This window comes from Psammomys obesus, unplaced genomic scaffold, assembly GCF_907164565.1.
Source record: "Psammomys obesus unplaced genomic scaffold, mPsaObe1.curated_primary_1811, whole genome shotgun sequence".
Taxonomy (NCBI): Eukaryota; Metazoa; Chordata; class Mammalia; order Rodentia; family Muridae; genus Psammomys; species Psammomys obesus.
The window spans coordinates 4,346,967-4,363,125 of NW_026596415.1; the positions used below are offsets into that span (position 1 = coordinate 4,346,967).

At 49.5% G+C, this 16,159-nt stretch overlaps 1 protein-coding gene across 1 annotated transcript in view; it reads left to right on the forward strand.

The window, feature by feature from the left end:
• Window positions 1-717: 717 nt before the first annotated feature.
• The window catches only part of Emp2 (epithelial membrane protein 2), a 32,776-nt gene continuing 17,334 nt past the window's right edge, over window positions 718-16,159 (forward strand). Inside the window, exon 1 of the mRNA XM_055597683.1 lies at window positions 718-848. The gene's annotated coding sequence lies outside the window, so the exon portion shown is untranslated. The remainder of the gene's footprint in view (window positions 849-16,159) is intronic.

The window sequence follows — 16,159 nt, forward strand, 5'->3', positions numbered from 1 at the left end:
GAGGGGATATATGGGTATTAGTTTGGGGAGGTTGCAAGGAGGAAAGGAGGAATGGGGGGTATTGGGGTGAAACTCATGTGTCTGTGCATGCCAGGCAAGCATGGGAACATGGAGTCTCATCTTTGGCCTTCTTTTTAAGTTTTGAGTCAGGCTCCTACCAAGTATCAAGGGATGGCTTTGAACTCATTCTGTGCCCCAGGTGGGCCTTGAATTTGGATCCTCCACCTCAGACTTCTCAATAGTTAAGATTATAAACCTGGCCAGACATGGAAAACTCTTAAGATTGCTCCTAACGGTGGACTTACCTCAGGGAGGAACTCTAAATTTTTCAGTTACGGCTTGGCTCGCATCTACCCCCCCACCCCTCCATGAGCAAGGCACTGTGTATGTATGGCTTTTAGGCCTTAGGGCAAGGTCCCACCATGCCTTCAGTTTCCATCATGGGAAACTGAGGCAGGAGAGATTAACAACCAGCTAAATTAGTAAGAGAGACAGGTGGATGCTAGGAAGAAAAGGGGAATCAAAGGTCCTCACCCTGAAGTCAAGAGAAGAGGGGTGACAGAGATGAGAACTCCAGCAGAAGACTTCCAGCGCCCTTGAACTTTGCTGAGTGCCACAGGGCAGCCGGCAGCCGCTGGGGGGTCCCCGTCGGCCTCCCGCGGTCCCGCCCCCTGGCTCGGCGGGTCCTGACATCACCGACCGGGAGGCGGGCTTGGGAGAGGGCGGCGGGGAGGAGGCTCGGCGGCCCTGAGGGCGGAGGAGGCCGAGCAGTCCCAGCCCAGAACTTCAAAACAGCCGGCGCCTCACCCCGCGCACAACCCGTCACTGCGTCCGGACGCCTGCACCCGGTGAGTTGGGGGCGCGCCCGGGGACAGCGGTGATGTCGGGGTCCCGGGATGACAGAGGAGAGTTCTGTCCTTTTTAGGCATCGGGACAGGCCCGGAGATCCGTGGTTGACCTGGAGGGGTTGGGGTGCAGTCCATGCGACAGCCCCGTTGCTCCTTTTCCAGACCTCTGGGGCGCAGACCTCCCCTTTTGGGCCCCCAAGGCCACCGTGCCACCCCAGGGTGGCATTCATTGCCTTTTGTGCTGAAGCGGGCGGGAAAAGTTTTGGGAAGAGTCAGGGCGGATCCCCTCCCAGCCACCTCTGGCCCAAAGCTTTCAAAGTCCAGCGTAGCCCACTTGTCGCCTGTGATAGCGTGGGATTCCCAAGCCGTGCTAATCAGGCCGGACCTGCTGTGTCCAGACCCGGTCCGTGGGCCCTGGCGGGCTGCGCGCTCCTCCGGCCTGGGCTCCGTGGCGCCCCATAGCGGCGCGGGGCAACTTTCTTGGGTTCTTAAAGGCGTCCCAGCTTGGGGGGAAGCTCCAAGGATGAGTACCCCTGCCTGCTCTTGCCTACTGTGGCAGGTCTGAGGGCTTTAATGAGAAGGAGGGATGGCACCCGTGATTCCACGCAAAGAGGAGGTATAATTGAGTGTGCATGACAGGCTTGGAGGAGAACTGGAGCTTCTAGCCTCCGTTCAGGGGGACCCCACTATTATGAAGCTCCTAAACCCTGCAAATTCAAAGATAGACTAGTGGGTGATGATGGTCGCCAGGGAATGGAGATGGGTGTGATTTTGGAATATTTAACAGGGATAGTTTTGGTTGAATATGACGGAAAGTTTTGAGTATAGTGGTGAGGGTTACTCAACATTGCTGGTTCATTTCAGGCCATGTGCTTGTACAATTACAAATGGTTTAAATCATAAATGTTATCTGTATTTTACCACAAGAGACACTCTAGCCACCTGAAGCAGAGAGAAATCCTAAAAACCAGGCGTGAGTGGAGGCTGCCCACCTCTCCCTGGAATATCACTTTCAAATAAGGGTAGAGGTTCTGAAGGATGGATCCATGTAGGTTCCAGGGGAGACCCAAGGGATGCGGAAAGCCTATGGGGGTATACCACGGGCTCCGTGTGCCTCCTCCGCTCCTCCCAGAGATCCTTATTCTGGACTGTCCCAGCACAGCACGCCCTCCTCTTGAAAGTGGAGGAACCTGGCCCAGAGACCTGGCAGAGTTAGTGGCTCCAGGCTGTGAGGCCACAACCCCTCCATTTCCCCTGTGCCCTCCCTCATTCCCACCAGGAGATACCTCAGCAGGCTGCAGGAAATGGGAAGAGGCCTTTTTAGAGGTGTGGGTCCCCTGCAAGGTATGTGGGCAGATAGCTGCCAGCCCACAGCCTAGAGAGGCACTCCGGGTGGCCAGAAGGTGCAGAACCTGTTTTTCCTCCAAGGGCTTTTGGATCTTTACCACCTCCACCCCCACAGGGACGAGTAGTCAGATGGGAGGCAGTGAGCAGGCCACACAACCTGGAGCCTTCTCTGTCCCTCAAATGCAGAAGCTGAGGTTGGCCTGCAATCTGGGCAAGGGTGTTGGTGTGGGAAGCTGGGGAGGGAGCCAGTAGGGAAGAGAGAGCAGGGCTGGGCGGGGATCCCCACCTGCGGGGAAGGCCCCCTCTCAAGCTCACCCTGCTCCACGAGGGAATTGAACTGTAAATGTAGACAGAGTGCTCCTGCCCTTGCTCACACTCTCACACTCATGCACTCACACATACACACGCTCACACCTGCTCTCTCTCTCTCTCTCTCACTGACACACCCTCCTTACAGCTTTGCTTCTCTCCCTGTGTCTTATCTTCACAGTAGGCCAGTTGCCAGAGTTTCTAGCTTATGCCCAGGTACATATTGACACTGCTGCCAGGGGCCTTCTCTCTTCCCAGAGCCTCCCTGCTCACAGTGAGGTGCAATGGAAGGTAGTTCCTTGTCACAGTGGACCAACTCCAAGGGACACCACAGAAACTATATAAAACTATATAAATACTTTTCCAGGCCACATGGAATGGCTTGGGACCCTGAGGCTGACCCAGAGATGGTAGGTCAGCCACTCTTGGGGGCCGGTGGAGTAGATAATGGTTATGAGTGTGGTTGATGCCGATGTCGGTCATGCGGTCAGAGGCTTCCAAAGCTAAGGTGGAGCAGGTGCTTAAGCCACGGGTGGCTCAACTGGCGCTGGGCATCAGGACCCAAAGGTGGGCTTGGGTCCCTGTTCTGGGGTTGGGGAGCAGAACTCCCTTTGAAGAGTGAGTTAAAGGTCGGCAGAGAGGCCTCAGCAGGAACACGCATTTCTGGAATCTGAGCCTGGGATGGGGTACCTGGGAGAGGACGAAGAGGAGGTACCCCACCTCGCCCCCTCACTGGCATGGTGTTGCTTTGCTCCCTGCAGGCGTTGCCCTAAGAGCACGGTTAAGGTGGGATGTAGGCAGGCCTTTGGCAGAATCAGGAATTAAACACATCTGACTCTTGTTAGGGCCAGACCCACGAGGGCTCTAAAAATATCAGAGGCTTCCAGCCAGCCAGCGTGCTCGCTGGCAACCCAACACCCCAAGTGAGGCTGGTGGCTGAGGCAGATGGTGATGACAACTTAGGACTTCTGCATTCTAGAGTCACTTGGACTTTTTAGGCTAGCCAACCTGGGGACAGATGCCTGCAAAGGGCAAGCATTCCCTGCATTCACTGGCATAGGGGGAAAAAGTGCATTTCAGGACCTAAAGAATTTAGAAAACTCCATTTTGGACAGCAAGGCATAAAAACTAGAGAGGTGGTATGGGTTGTCCAAGGTTGCACAGTAAGTTGGTGGCAGGCCTAGGCATCTTTGTGGAGGTAGAGCTCAGGTGAAGAGTTCACTGACCAGGAAGTGGTCAGTGGATCCGGATCCCAGCCTCATAGGTTGAGAGACTCTCGTGGCATGTTTATCTAGGATTCCAGGGGAAGACTGTCGGAGAAGACACTCTTAAGGGTGGTGGATCACTTTTCTTAGCGCATCTGGGGACCTTCAGTGACAGCTGCCGGGCTCTAGAAAAACTGGCTCGTCTTGGGGCAGGATGTAGGAGGAGGGAGGCTGGAAAGAAACCAAGTACACGAACCATTCCTCTTCCTAGCTGAGATACTGTCTTTGCTTAGTAAGTTCTAGGCAGATGTAGAACTGAGCTCCTGGGCCTCACTTTCCTTGGGCAGCTAGGCTTCTGTTCCGTGTGGACTGAGGCTCTAGAGGGAAGAGAAAACTTTTCCATTCTTGTCAGGCTTGAGTGCACCAGCATCTACAAGTTTCCTTGGACTTAGGGTCCAGAGATGAGTGAGGGGTCACCAATATGATATTTGATATTAGCACCATCCTCAGAAATCTGGGGTGCAAAATAGCTGTTACAACGCAGGACAGCTTAGTCCCCACTGCAGACGGCTCCTAGACTATAGGTTCAGTTCCTCAGCAGCAGAGCTCCTCATGTACGATTTTTCTTTCTCTTTGGAAACATTATTACACTTATTGTGTGTGTGTGCTGGTATGTACACAATCAAGGCACGCCTGTGTGGAGGTCAGAGGGCAACCTGCAAAAGTTGTTTCTCTCCTTCCACGCCGCAGGTGCTGGAAACTGGACTCAGGTCTTTGGGCTTGGCGTGGTGGCAAGCGCCTTTACCCACTGAGCCATTTTGCTGGCCCTCATTTTTTCCTTCTGCTAACATGTCACCAACTCATCTTGTGACCTTGCCTTTTTTTTTTAATGAAAGTATTTTTAAACATTTTGAGGAGATGATCTCATTAATATGAATTAATAAATTTTTCTCCAAGAGTTATGCATTTCTGCTAGTGCCCAGGATGATTTTAAAATAAAAGTTTTATGGCCTGACATAAAACAAAGAATTATATATTTTCCTTGGTTGGCATCTGAAAATAATTGTAAACATGAACCTATAGTTTCACAGATACTCCTGTGGGGTCAAATGAAAATTTATGTTTTTTAAACCTCTAAAACATTTTTAAAAATTAAAGTAGTTAATAAGCACAGGTGATCTTCAAGTTTGGCAAAAATCTTAGCACCAGGCAACTGCCTTTTAGGAAGGTGTTTTTCTAATGGGGACACATTTCATACATACTTAATACGACATTTTTATTAATTTATGAAAATTCCAAACATGGATAAAATGTATTTTGATCACTTCACATTTTAAATAATTTATTACTTTTAGTGTGTTTGTGTGTGTGTGGAGGCACAGACACCAAGTGTCACCATCTGCACGTGGCACATCCTTTAGGAGGGGTTCTCTCCTCTACCATGTGTTCACATGCAGGTAAGTCAGGCTTGTACCTTTAGGGAGCCATCTCACTGGCCCATTTCACACTCAAAGTTAGTATTATTATCGTTTATTACAATTTATGCAAATTGTATCTCAGCTGTAGCCCCCTCCCTTGTCTCCTCCCAATCTCTCCCCATCCCTCTCTCTTCTCATCCTATGCTCCTCCCTTAGTCCACTGATAGGGGAGGTCCTCCTCCCCTTCCATCTGACCCTATCAGTCTCATCAGGTCTATCAGGTCTCATCAGGAGTGGCTGCATTGTCTTCCTCTGTGGCCTGGTAAGGCTGCTCCCCCCCCCACCTGCCGATGGGGTGGTGATCAAAGAGCCAGCCACTGAGTTCATGTCAGAGACAGTACCTGTTCCCCTCACTAGGGAACCCACTTGGAGACTGAGTCTGTGAGCTGGGGTTTTAGGTCCTCTCCATGCATGGTCCTTGGTTGGGGTATCAGTCTCTGTAGGGTCCTTAGGGCTTAGGTTTTTTTGTTGTTGTTGTTTTGTTTTTTGGTTCTGTTGCTTTCCTTGTGGAACTCCTGTCCTCTCCAGGTCTTTCTATCTCCCCCTTCTTTCATAAGATTCCCTGCACTCTGCCCAAAGTTTGGCTATGAGTCTCAGCCTCTGCTTCAATACCTCAATCAGTAGAGTCTTTCAGAGGCCCACACTTAAAGTTTTAATTTTGCTTATTCATATTTTTGAGACACTTTTGATTAGGAAACTAATCCACACACACTGGGGAACTCCCCTATACATGCTTCTTCAGCAAAGCCGCATGCTCAGCTTCAGACAGGGACTGATGGAACCACCTCGTCTTCAGCAAAGGTCCCATGACCTTTACTGGTTGCTCTGAGCGTCAGAGAAGGTGACCTGTAGATGTCTGAGGAAGTAGCGTGAGGTGTTTGGATTTGCTAGAAGCAATGTGAGGCTGAGAAAGATGGGCTTGTCCATTTCAGTCTTGTGGATGTTATTAGGCAGCTGTCTCCTGTGAGCAACCTGGAGGGAGAGTCCCTGTCAAGCTGATCATCATCTGGTCAGGGTCTGCTGAGTCAAGGTGTACCTGCTCCATGACTGATGGATTCCATTCCTGAGAAGCCTGTAATACAGTGTGCTAGCATTTCCTAAAGTTTTCCTATTGGGCAGGATGTGGGCTAGGAAAGCCTTTTAGAATTCTGCTAGTACCCATGCATTCAGGGATAGTAAGTAGAATATCTTTAGTCGTTTTTTTTTTTCTTTTTTTTTTTTCTTTTTCTTTTTCTTTTTTTTTTTTTTTTAGAATATTTTACATCATTAAGAACAGGGTTCAGGGGGTTGAGATGGCTCACAGAGAAAGGTGCCTTACCACAGGGCTGTGGGTTTTTTGTTTTGTTTTGGATTTTGGTTTTCCACTATGGATTCTGAGGATCCAATTCATGTTGTCAGGCTTCCTTAGCAAGCGGTTTCTCTGTGTAGTCCTAGCTGTGCTGGAACTCGCTTTCTTTCTAGACCAAGCTGGCCTTGAACTCACAGAGATCCACCTGTCCCTGCCTCTGGAGTGCTGAGATCAAAGGCATGCATTGTCGTCACCACCTGGGACATTATCAAATTAAAAAAAAAGTATTGAGATGTGGAGCTATCAGGCATAAAACAAAAAGAAAAACAGACTTGAGTTTGAGTTTGACCCCCAAGACTCACACAGAAAAACTGAGTGTGCTTACAATCCTAGTGCTGACAGACAGAGTGGATCCCTGGGGCTTGCTGGTTAGCCAGGCCTAGCCTATTGCTGAATCCAGACTAGTCAGAGATTCTGTCTCAAAAGAAAAGAGAAGAGAAAGGAAGGAAGAGAGGGAGGGAGGAAAGGAAAGAAGTGCACTGAGGCCTTCTGACATTTACATAGACATGAGCCACTTGTGCCTGCACACACATGAACACATACAGACACACACACACACACACATTATCAAAACTATATATGAGGGACAGTAAAATAGCTGATTGGGTAAAAACACTTGCTGTGGAAGCCTGACAACATGAATTGGATCCATAGTGGAATGAGAGCCAACCCTGGAAGTTGACCTCTGACCTCCACATATATGCTGTGGCATGCATGTGCCCACACTCCCCACACACACGAAGAACGATAACAAAAAGCTATATAATAAAACATGTATTATTCATATAAAAATAAACAAAACCTGTCATTACATGCTCTGTGCCATCACATGGATTGTGTTTATTTAAGGAACAATGCCCAGAAGGGTGCATCCAATAGACTAGCCTCTGAGGAAGGGAGAGGCCAAGGCACTGGGTAGCCTGAATGAGTGAAGGGAATGAATGCACTAGTTACTTGTGTGCTGGCTCTTACACGTTGTTCTTTCCTGCACTGGCAAGCAGTGGGAGTTCACGGGTGCGAGGGTGGGCACTTCACAGGGTGCTCATGGCTCTGGGGCATCAGCTGGCCCACACGTGGTCATCCAGGGGCAAGGTGGTAAGTTGAGTTGTCATCCAGCCCGGCGGGCATCTCTGTGGAGTGGCACAGGGTGGACGGCCACTAAGTAAAATAAGTTCAGTTCTGGTTGCTACGGATGAATGCTAGCAGTGGTTTGGAGAAGAAAGACCAGCTAGTATGCTCTCGGGCAGTCATCCAGGCAGGTGACAGCGTCAGGCCTGGCTACCCAGGGCTTGGCAGAGAACTCAAGCAGATGGGTGAAGACCTGAGTCTCACACTATGCATTAGCTTGACATTATTTAGGGCAGGAGAAAATGGCCCCTACTTAGCAGTGTTATCAGCAGTAATGACAGTAATTACCACTGCTGCCTTTGGAGCAGTTTGCCGGCCACGTGCGGTACCTCCCTTTACTCATTTAAAGGTAGAAACTGTTATTATCTCTGCTCTCATGAATGTGCCTATAAGGAGCATGCTCCAATCTCACAGCTTGCAAGTTAGGATCTGTTGCCAGGGCAGCTGGGCGCCATCAGACACACCAGTCCCCCTCTATTCTTCTTGTCAGAACTAGGCATGTGCTTTCTTCCCTTGAAATAATCCTGGTCTTTGGGTCCAGAATGTTCTTTCGTTCTAGAAGTCCTGACGGGCATCCTGGATATCAAATATGTTTTCTCCAAAATAGTGGTCTCAGTCCTCCAAGGCTCGATTTGACAAGATGGCACAAGGCATCTTACTACTCTTGCTCCTCAGTGTATTCTGTATATGAAAGCATATGTGTGCTTATGTGGGTGTGGTGTGTGCACATGAGGCCAGAAGACAACCTTGGCTCCTCAGGTGTTGTCCACCTTGGTTTTTGAGGCAGGGTCTCTTACTGGTTTGGGACTTTCCATGTAGACTGGACTAGATGGCCAGTGAGCCACAGGGACCCACCTGTTTCTGCCTCCCCAACACTTTGATTACAAGCATGCATCAGTAGTCAAAGTTTGTTGTTGTTGTTTTGGGGATTGAACTCAGGTCTTCCTCTGCAAGGCAACCACTTTACCAACTGAGCCGGCTCCCTGCCCATCCTTTACATGTGCCTATGACAACACTTAATGTCATTAGACGATATGCTCTTTTTAAGTCAAAAGGTGGCAGGAAAACCTCTTATTACAATAGAATGTGTCCCAAAGTCCAGCAGGACGACCAGGCAACTCAAGTGCCTACAGGAGGCTGAGAACAAGATTCCTAGCCCAGACCAAGCGCACTAACACCATCACCAACTTGCTTTGGATGACAGAATCCACCTTCCACTTTTTCCTGCGGGCTCTAGTTCTAAAACCCACCCCTCTCTTGTTCACCATGGCCACCATCTTGGCCTAGACCAACATCATCTTCCTCATTGATAGCCCATCCAAACTTTTGAGGACTATCCCCATATCCACTGAGGCCCTGAAATCCACTTTCCATTTTCACCCACAAGGATCAGGCAGAAGCAAAGCTGGCCAGGTGGCTCTTACCACCCTACTTAACAACTCTTCAGTAGTTTCGATTGCTCCTAAAATAAAGCCCGCCCGCCCGTCCACCCACCCCACCCCCACCCCCCAAAAAGCCCAGGCTTTGTATGATCTGGCTCCATGGTCCTTGGCTGGCTGCCCATCAGAACCGCCCAAGGAGCTGTGATAAAATGCAATTCCCAGTCCCCACCTGGAAGGAATGACATCAGCCTTTCGGGAGGGTGGGGCCATTCACAGGTAGTTTTTCAGGTCCCCCAAGTGCATTGGACACAGGACTGCATCCCTCTCTGAACTCACCAACTTCTGCTGTCATTCTGCCACCCACTGGGGCTGAGCTTGTTCCTCTGTCTCTTGCTGGTGACACTGTGGATTGAACCTAGGGCTCCTCAATGCTAGACAAGAGCTCTATCACTGAACTGCATCCCCAGCCCTCTCTCTTCTTTTTTAAAAACTTGACACTGGATCTAAGTTGTCTTGGCTGGCTTTGAATTGTCAGTCCCCTGCCTCAGCCTCCTGAGCTGAGATGACAGGCTCCTCTTCGTGTGTCCTATAGCCTATGGTAGCCTGGAATTCAACTGTAGCCAGACTGACCTCAAACTCAATGTAGCTGAAGATGGCCATGAACTTGTCATCTTCTTGGCACCACCTTTGGAGTGCTAGGATTACAAGCATGTACTGCCATACCCAGGATATTATAAAGTAGGCAAGTAATCTACCACTCAGCCACATCCCCAGCCCCTGAAGATCCCTCTAGACTCTGGCTCTAGTTATGGTTTTGTTGGTTTGTTTGTTTGTTTGTTCGTTCATTTGTTTTGAGACAGGGTTTCTCTGTGTAGCCCTGGCTGTCCTAGAACTTGCCTGGTACTCAAGGATCCACCTGTCTCCTCTTCCTGAATGTCGGCATTAAAGGCATGCGCCACCACTAGCAGGCTCCAATTCTTAATCCCCTCTTCCCATTGCTTCTGTTGTTGTTTGCTTCCCTTCCCTTCCTCTCTGTGAGCAGTGTTCTCTGTCCTTTCAGAGGCATGCATTCCTCAAGGCATGCTTTCTTCCCAAGTCAATTCAGATGCACACTTTTGCCATCACTTTCAGTGGCGTTGTTTTAAGAGTGGCTAGGGATGGCAGGCACAGGGACCTTGTGTCTGTGTCCTTCAATGTTGTATCCATCACAGGTACCTGCCTTCTCCTGCCCCTGGAGAGGAGTCTCAGAAAGGAGGCTCTGTGAGCTGGGTCAACAATGAGTTGGAAGCTTCAGCCTCCAGGGATGAGAGGGGATGCAGGAGCAGGGGAGGGCTTGGAAGACCTAAGAGATGACAGCTAGGGTCAGGGCTGCTGCCCCCCCCCCCTACACACACACACACACACACACACACACACACACACACACACACACACGGCTCTGCTGCCCCCTCTATACCTCCCCTCCCCCTGGCTCTGCCAGGTTCCACATCAGACCAAATGACATCTGTTTATGTCCTGGAGACACAGGTCATGCTTCCAAGTCAGAGCCTAAAGGAGCTTAATCATGGGCACACTAAGGTGAGATACAAGTGCCTGAAGCTACTTAGAGATGATCTCTATAATATACAGAAAATGTTAACAAACAAACAAACAGCAAAAGTGACAGGCTCACATTTACCCTGAGTGTTTCTTAAATGCTGTGAACCTGGCATGGGGAGTATGCACACCCATAATCCCAGCACTTAGCATATGAAAGTAGGACTATCGGTTCAAGGTACTTCTGAGCTATATAGCCAGTTTGAGGCTAGCCTGGGCTACATGAGATCCTGCTTGGGGGGGCAGGGAATGCGTGTAAGCTTAATCTAGTTTAAAGAAAAATATGAGCAGGAGTGCAGGAGTGTGAGGAGGTGGTGGAGCCCCTGGCACTGTGTTTGACACTCCCCGTGTTCACGCCAGGTCCGTCACTGGCTGTGGACCTGTCTTCCCAGCTGCTGAAAGCATGGGATGCTAGGCCTCACAGCTTCCCTGCCTTCTACCCTCTGGGAAATTGTGCTGTCACTCCCTGTCCCAGGTCTATCCTCCACAAACAGCTGCAGGACACAGGAGTAAGGCCCATGTGCTGGGTCTCAGGGTAGGACAAACCTGCAGGGTTGGCAAAGTCGGGTCTTCAGCATGCTCACACTGCTTCCCTCATAGCTTGTCACTTTTCACCAAAAAGTGAAAAAGCTTTTTTTTTTTTTTTTTTTTTTCACAAAAAGCCATCACCAGAAAAATCTCACAGGCTGCTCCCATGGCACCCAGGCTTTGCTGCCATTCAGGGACAGCCATGTGGCCATGCTGCTTGCCCCCAGCTCCTGACTCTTTGGAGGAGCCACTTAGCTTAGCAGGTGCTCTCTGCCCCGATTGCTAAGAGATGGAGTTGGCTGGGGAGTAAAGGAGGTGAAGGAAGGCTGGATAAGGAGCTTGCCTTCCTTGACAGTGTGGATGGTATGGTGTCCAACATCCTGTCTGTGGGCTTTTGGTATTAGAAACATAAATCAGGCCGAGCCTGGTGGCACTGACTTGTATTTCAGCTGTTTGGGAGGTGGAGACAAGGAGGATTGCGAGTTCAAGGCCAGTCTGGGCTACAGAGAAAATTCCTGGCCAGCCTGGGTAATGTAGTCAAACAATGTGAGGAGAACCACGAGTGCAGGTCAGCGGACAAGGACCTGCTTAGTACGAGAAGGCCCAGAATTTTCTGTCCTTGGCATTGCAAAAAGAAACCAATTTCCCCTCCCTGAATGCAGCGTTTCTTCCTGAGCCTCAAGAGAAGCATGTGTCTGGCGATTAGATGTCTCTTTTTATATAGTGAATGCAAGTGTGTACTGTTTATGAATTGTATGTATATTCTTAACTCAACCTCAAATCACAACGTGAGGCAACTGGTCCTTAAAATATTACTATACAAGGGCCAGTGAAACTGCCCAGTGGGCTAGGACACCTGCTGAGCAAGCCTGGTGACCTGACATCACTCCCTGGAACCGCGTAAAGGTGGAAAGAGAAAACCAGCTCCACAAAGTTGTCCTCAGTCTTCCACATTGTTGTTGCGGGGTGTGCACACACATACACAATAATGATGTAACGGACGTTTTTAAGTATGGTCAGAGGACAACCTGAGGATTCACTTTCCTCCTTCAGCATGTGGGGCCTTGAGACCAAGTTCAGTTCTTCAGGCTTGGCGGCAGGTGCCCCTACCTGCTGTGCCATCTCTCCAGCCTCAGCCTGGCTTTTCTGTAACTCTTATTGACCACACATTGGTTGGCTCAGTCCTTGCTGTTTTCTGAGCCTTTTTTTCCCCTTTGTCATTTGTCTTCTGTAGGAGAGATGGAGGTTCAGGGTGTGACTGCTTAATCCTCAGCCCTACCACTCATGCCAGCATGATCTTGGTTCCATCCTCAACGTCCCTCCATTTTCTTATAGATGCAAAGTTAGGTGGCAGGAAGCCCAGTGAGGAGCCTGTGCTTTTGCTCTTTGTGCTAGTAGATTCCCTGCTTTTTTTTTTTTTTTTTTGGAGGTAAGTCTTCTGGGCTACTCAAGCCTTCAGCTGACCAGACAAAACCCATTGACATCTGGAAAGAGCCTCTGTTTGCTCCAAAACAAATGTGAACTCAAATGTGTATCTCATCCCAAACACCTTCCCAGCAACACGCAGCCAAACCAACGTGTAACACATCCCCACCGGACCTGATAGCTCAGGCCTGAAATTCTGCTTCTTGGGAAGCTGAAGCAAGAGAAGCATTAATTTTGGTTAGTTCAAGATTAGCTTTTTTAAAGTTTCGAGAGGAGGCGGGGGTGTAGCTCAGTGGTAGAGGGCTTGCCTATGATGCAGGCAACTTCGTCCCAGCACCACTAAATAGCATCAGAAACTGAATTCCCGCTGACCACTTATTTGTTCTCATTTGTGTGTGGATGTGAATGGACACGTTTGCCAGGCACATGTGTGAAGGTCAGAGAATAACTTGTAAGAGTCTGTTTTTCTTCTCCTGTGTGGGTTCTGAGGACTGAGAACCCTGAGAATGGTCAGGCACAGGGCAAGTGTCTTTACCCACTGGGCCATTTCGCCAGCCCCCCAACACTTTCATGGGACCAGATCCATGGCATTAAATAAAGCAGAATACTTTTTCAATTCCCCTTCAACCCCTTCAAGAGGAAATCTTGGCTTTGCGCTAACACATTTGAAATTTTCCCCTCCACACATGGCATCCTGTTTTAGCAGAGAACTAGCTGGCCTGGCACTTAGGAGTCTTCAGCAGTGAGGGGTCTGGCTAGATGCCACCTCACTCTCTCAGGATGCTCTTGATGGCGGCCGAGGCTGACCTTCCACACTGGCAGATACACTTTTACTTATAAATCTGCAGACTGAAAAGTGAACTAACAACTGTTTATTCTGCAGTACTCAGACCTTAGGCGTGCCCTGGGGGAAATGCCACCTGGGGTAATTCCTATATCTCTGATATTGTCCCCACAACAGCTGCTTGTTTCTCCTCCTTCTAGAGACTGCCCAGGTGGTTTCTGTCCACTGGTGACTGTCCTGAAAGAGTGAAGGTGGATGAGTGGAGGGAACGTTGGCAGTGGGGAAGTCAGGAGGGGATTCTGAGAACTTTCTGTGAAACACAGCTCTCTGTCCAAAGTGAAAGAGAGCCATGGCCCAGGGCACACAGGCTCTGGTTGCACTGAATGAAATGTCGCACCATGGAAGTGGTTCCATGAGCTTGTTGTAGTTACAGACCAGCAGAAGGTCACCAAGCAAGGCATTTCAGACTCGCTGGCAAGGGCAGCAGGTAGGTGTTGGAGGGTGATCTGCTTGAGGTGTCAGATGCTGGTTGACATTCTTGACATGTGTGATGGGTCGCTGGTGCTCTGGTAAGCTTGTATGTTCCAAAAGGATTTATCTGAGGGTCATAAGATGTCAGGTCCAACACAGAGGACTCCAGTGAATTGCTGTAAGGGCACTAAAGATAGAGCAAGGCAATTTGGCGCTGGACCTGGCGTATTCCGACTCTCCACAAGCACAGTGCTCTCATCAGTCAGCTTTGTAGGATCTTTAACATAGGTGTGACTTTGTTCTGGGTACCTCTGCTCACAACAGTCTATTTCTTGACTGGTGATGATTAAAGGCATCTGCAGTGTGCCAGGCTCCAGTCATTCTCCACTTATTTTGAATGGGGAAACCAAGGTACAGTGGTTATGGAGCTAAACCCATTCAGGCTGCCTGGCTCCAGCCTGTGGGTTTTGTTTTTGTTTTTGTTTTGTTTTAAGACAGGTCTTCAGTAACCCAGGCTGGCATCAATCTTTCTATATAGCCAAGAATGACCTTGAATTCTTGATCCTCCTGCCTCTACCTTCCAAGTATTGGATTCATAGGCATGTGCCACCATGCCCAGTTTCATGTGGTGTTGGGGTATCAAACCTCGAGCTTTGTGCATGCTAGGCAAACTCTCTACCACCCGAGCCACACCTCCAGCTGGCCTGTGTTTGTACCTCTTTTTGCTAGAATTATTTCCTGTTCCTAGGCTGCTTTCTGGCTCCTTCCTCTATTGACTTACTAGTTAATCAGATGATTACCTGGTTTCCTAGATGAGTCGCCCACAAAATCCATCGACAGAAGTGATAGCTCTTGCCCCTTATTATAAGTGGCCATTAAACAGAGTTCATCTGGGATTACTTTCAAGCCGCCAATACAAAGTGCTCTAGAAAGAAAAAAAAAATTGTTAATGGGTACACAGACTGGGAGCACCCTGAATCTGGCACCCTCCTCCCCCCTAGTAACCCCTTCTAAGCCAGCCCTCTTGATCCCTATACACACTGTGTGCTATAATCACCCTCTCTGGGCTGCTGGGCAGCCTAACTGAGTAGGGTTAATTACAGGGAGCCTCTTGGATGCTGGAAGCCAGAGGTGAGCACTGTCATTGTCTAGGGCAGGAAGCAGTCACTGCTGGAATAACAGTAATTATTCAACGTTCAGCAAGTGTTGCCTAGGAGGTCATCTTGCTTCAGTCCTTGCCATCCTGGATTGCTGAGGCCCTTCCTCCCTTGAGGGCCACTCCTCCAAGCTTCATGTGCATCCGAAAAGGATGTTCTACCCCGACAGAGGAGGGCTGACCACGACTCAGGATTCAGAGAAGCTCTGCTCCGTTAGAACCTCCACATTAAGCTTGACAAGCAGCCGCAGAGCAGCCTCCTCACTGGAGGAGATAAGAAGTAGTTTCTGCCCTTGAGGAATTCTGACTCTAATAAAGAAGTGTTGGCTCTTGCTGTATACAAATCTTCCCAAAGTGTGACAGCTTCAACAGAAACATGACTTTGGTTTAAGTTCTTGAGGTGGGTGCTTTGGGCTGTGTTCAGTTGTGCTCTGGGGAAGAGAAAAGTTAGGAGCAGGTTCGTGAGTCTCTGTGTTCAGCTAGAGGCTGGGTCGTCTTTCTAGAATAGCCTTCTGTGAACCACGTGGCCTTATATACTCCAGCTGGCCAGTCTGGCCATGTACATGTGGTCAGCAGGGCAAGGAGTAGGGGCATAGCACCTCTCAAAGCTGTCAGTCAGAACCAGGGCAGCTTCTTTCCTGCCACCTTTTGTAGCTATAACAAACCAAAGCCAGCTAGGGTTCCTTGGTGGGATGGATCTCACATGCCTTAGTTACTTTTGTGCTCTGGACAGAAATAGCTTAAAGGGAGAAAGGTCTGTTTGGCTTATGATGTCAGAGGGATTTCAGCCTGTGCTGATGGGGAGGGCTTAGCAGTAGGAATGTGTTCCCAGGGCTCCTCAGTCTTAATAGGCCAGGAGGCAGACAGAGTGAAGGAACCCGGGGCAGGCTCTCATCTCAGAAACCCAACCTTTGTATCTACTTCTAGTCAGGCCCACCTCGTAGAAATCCCACAGCAGGAGACAGCGAGGTGACATAGTGGGTAAAGGTGCTTTGCCACTAAGCCTGACGACCTGAGCGTGTGCCTGAGGCTCCAGACAATTGAAAGAGAGAACTGACTTCCAAAAGTTGGCCTTCCACACATGCTCTGTGGTACATACAAACACCACACACACACACACACACACACACACACACACACACACACACACACAC